The following is a 4252-nucleotide window of genomic DNA, read 5'->3' as shown; positions in this document are numbered from 1 at the left end:
AAATAATGCCCATCACAATTTCCCAGAGACTAACGTGACGCCTTCAAATTTCTTGTTTTGTTCGACCAAGAGTCCAAAACCCAAAGATATATTTAGTTTTCTATCATGTTAGATAAACAAAAACAGCAAATTATAACAACTGAGAAGCTGGAAGCAGCAAATTTTGGCGATTTTTTACTTGGAAAATTGTCTGAATGATTAATCAGTAATCAAAAGTTAATTTTCTGTCACAGATAAAAAACTACTTGTCTCAGCTCACATTTTGTGGAAACTCTTTGGGGAGGAACATTTCCTGTTTTAACTTGTTAAGCGCAGCAAGTGAAATAAAGAAATGCTTTTCTGAGTTTGTTGTGGAAGAACTCGACTGGTCTGCACAGCTCTAACCCTGACCTCCTTCCCCATCAAACACCTTTGGGATGAACTGGAACGCAGACTGCGAGCCAGGCTTCATCGCCCAACATCAGTGTCTGATCTCACTTGGTACTCTTGTGGCTGAATGGGAGCAAATCTCTGCAGTCGGCTCACAAAACATGGTGGAAAACCTTCAGCCAAGAGTGAAGGCCATAGAACAATCGATACACATGGTTTTGAAATGAGATGTTCAGCAATAACATATGGATATGTTCAGGTGTGCACATGCTTTTGATATAATACAGTGTATGTTTACAGTAGAAAAGTGTCTACATCTGTCTGCTGCTTTAAACCCAGAAAAAACTCATACTGGGCATCCAATTGGAAGAATGTAAGCAAATATTTGAGCATGGAAGTTTGTTCTTGACCTTATCAAAGCTTACAGTGTCCACCTACTAGCTTTTCTGGGCTTTCAACTGATCTCACAGTCTTCTCTAATGTGATATCATGTTACCTATGTGCAAATGTATAAGGATCACCTTAATAGTTTTAGTTTTTTAAACATCCGATCGCCATACAACCATTAAGCACAGTTCTGCAATGTGACCTTGTTACTGTTGTGTTTATCAATAAGTTTCAGAGGGGATATTGTTGCGGTGCTACAGTTGTGGGTACAAAGGGTGGACAAAATACCCACACAACAAATGACATAAAATATGTTCTTCCCCAGTATATAATAAGCAGCGGGACCATCAACAGCTCCTTGCACTGCTGTAAAACTCCTGAGCTATTTCCAGCAGGGAAACATTTTTCAAGTATGAAACTTCTCTTTCCTTGATGGATGAAGGACGTGGAAATCTATGTTCTGGCAGTTCAGACACCACATATTTAGTCTCTGTGGAGCTGTGTTAGTTTCTTTGAAAAAAACTCTCATATTAAACTTGATTTTCACACATCTATTAATTCTGTGGGGAAAGCCTGATGACTTCCTTGGGTATATGTATTTAGAATAAGAATTTAGTTATTTTAGTTTTACTGTTATTGTGGCTGTTTTTTATTAAACAACTGTTTCGTCTAATAAAGGCAAGCTGTACTTGTACTTCGAGCATAAATATTATGTATTATGGTACATTAATTAACATTGATAAAGAAGTTTTGTGACATTGAAAAGTTCAGTCGAGTAGTTGTGGACAGATAAGAAACAGCCTTCTACCTTTTTTATTACACCCCCATCAGCCTTGGTTATCATTTGTAGTCTCTAAATACTCTTGTCCTACATTTCAGCACCCAGGTTCTTTTCAGCCACCCTGACATGTTTCTCCTCCTTGTTTTGAGGTTTAAATGCAAAGTGATGGAGTGACAAAACACTGTCAATCAAAATGTGTTTCATGACCACTTGAGATTCTTGGCTGGTCTTGGAGTGTGAAAACATCTGAGGCAATGAAAGCCAAGGTCTCGTTGAAAGACTGAACAACAAACCTGACTTGACTGTGAATAGGCCACAAGATTCTCATTCTGAACTTAAGACTTCTTTGAAGAAGAATGGTCTGTATAAAACGCTGTTTTGCAGTAAAGCTCGAGTCCCATTCCCGTTCCCTCTGAATCAATGCTAAGCTTGTGAATGCGGACAGCCTATTTGTCAAGTCTTTCAATTAGAGTGTATAATGCCACTGTGTTCCTAGCCAGGAATTTGGTTTCTGAGATGTATAAATACACGAGTAAACACTCTTATTTACCTCAGTGTTCTCAAACATAATCACCAGGCTTGGCTCCATGCTCTGTGCCCTGCATGAAATTAGCTTGCTATTGATTCCTTAAACATCCCCCCCACAGCTCTCAGCATCACAAGGCCCTAATTGGCTAAACCGCAGTTTTAGTTTTAAGCAATATGAGTTTTGCTCTTAATGTTGTCTACAGCAGAGAGGCAGATTGCAGAATAACCAATGCAATGATTATATCAGACCTTTTTGTTTATAATCACATTTCACATCTCTGCCTGTAACTTGACGAGCTGGGATACCGAGGCCTTGATGTGACATTTGGTGACATTTAGCACTGGAATGTGAATGACTGAGACTTAACATAAAGGTCATGCCATGTGAGAGGGTTTGCCCACTAGATCTGACTTGTGTCTACACTTCTATATTTGTGCACAGAATGAACGCAGCGCTTGATTATATTCCTACTACTGTGTCTGATTGAGTTTTGCCCTTTATGTCTGCATGTAGTTGTGTTGTTTTTAAAAGCTATCACTTTTCCTAGAAAGGAACTGATATGTAATGATTTCATTTTTGTGGAGGGTTTCTGGAAAAGTTCAGTTTCAATTTACTGGTAGCAAAACCTTCTTTTAAAGCTATTTGTTTTTATTTTTATGTAGTTGTAAATTACAGGCAAGCATACAATTTAACATACATGGAAAGTTAAGTTTAAAAAAAAAATCATTTTTGTTTATCTATTTTAGGTTTAAATGGATCTCTTTCAGTTTTTCAAATAATTAAGATTTTGGAAATTATTTTAAGGAATATCCTTTGCAGTCGCTTTTAAACTCTTCCAAACTGTGTAACAGCCACCTAATTACCTGTTTGTTTCTTTAAAACTTAAATTTTGTATGGTATCAAAACATTGTTTCTGTTTATCCTATAATTAATGCTGATTTACAAAAATGAAATGAATGATCAAAATTTTAAATTAACAAAAATGTTGATCGCTAAGGTAGAGTTTTGCTAATCAGAGTCGGACTCTGAGCTGAGCTGAAGCAATAAACTGATTAATCAATTAGTGGAATGACTAATAATCAGAAATTTAGATTTTTTTGCAAAACTAACTTTTTAAGTAAAAAACATTGGTTTTTGCTTTTCAGATGGGATAATTTTTTGTCATATGTGATAATAAAGTCACTATTTTAAGTTTTAAATGTGTTGTTTGGACAAAATAATAACTAATCTGAAGACGTCACTTTGGGCTTCGGGAATCACATCGTGATGGATATTTTATACAATTTTCGACTCCGTGGAAGGCGACCTGCGGCATCGGTAGATAAAAATGTTTTATTCTGAGGTAATAAAAAACGTAACAATTCCTATATTCATCGTTGATTATATACTAATGAAAACATAGCTATGAATATTATATTTCATTTCTGCCAGCAGATCCTCCTAAATGTTGCACACTGGACCTTTAAGCACTGAAGTCACGCTAGCATTAGCCGTTTCAGCTGCTTCATTCACAATTAGCAATGACTCGCTCAATCACCGGTTGCTTGGCTACCAGCTGATTAATACCATCCAATCACATTCACACAGGTGTCGCCAGCCTTTATAACCTGACTCTTTCTCACTGACCTCCATGTCATTGAATGAGCTGCAATTTAAAATGATTGTAAACTAAATGTTTTCTCCTCTATAACATTTTCTGCAGCATTGCTGTTTGAGGTTCGGGCCCGCGGTGGCTTCTAATTGGACAGGGACTTAGGGGACACTTGTGATATGATGGCAATGACAAGAACAGCAGCGCTCAAAGCCGCACAGCCTGTGGGAGCTCTCGCCACATCTCCTGACAGAATCGATGTGTGTGGCTGGCCCCGTCGAGGCTACAGGGACTCTAGTTCAGCAGAACTAATTACTGTTCGTTTTAAAAGTTCATTTGCTGGTGGTTCACTCCTGGTGGGTTTTTTTCTTTTGTCTTTCTTTCCCACGTTGAAGGAGTCACCATTATTTTGAAGTGTTTCATTAAGTGTTGGCAATCAGAGAGCTCAAATCACTGACTTGATATGATTCAAAGAGGGATTGCAGGGCAAATGTCAGTCAATAATTGCCGGTTATACGGCACATTTATCCAAGATTCAAGAAGACAAGAGAATCTTAAGCTGTTTGTGAATTCACCAGTTAAAGGGGAACTTGGC

The sequence above is a fragment of the Morone saxatilis genome, unplaced genomic scaffold (genome assembly GCF_004916995.1).
Source record: "Morone saxatilis isolate NCDOM2014 unplaced genomic scaffold, NCSU_SB_2.0 Contig17, whole genome shotgun sequence".
Taxonomy (NCBI): Eukaryota; Metazoa; Chordata; class Actinopteri; family Moronidae; genus Morone; species Morone saxatilis.
The sequence above is the reverse complement of the archived record's forward strand: the minus strand, read 5'-3'. Positions refer to the sequence as shown.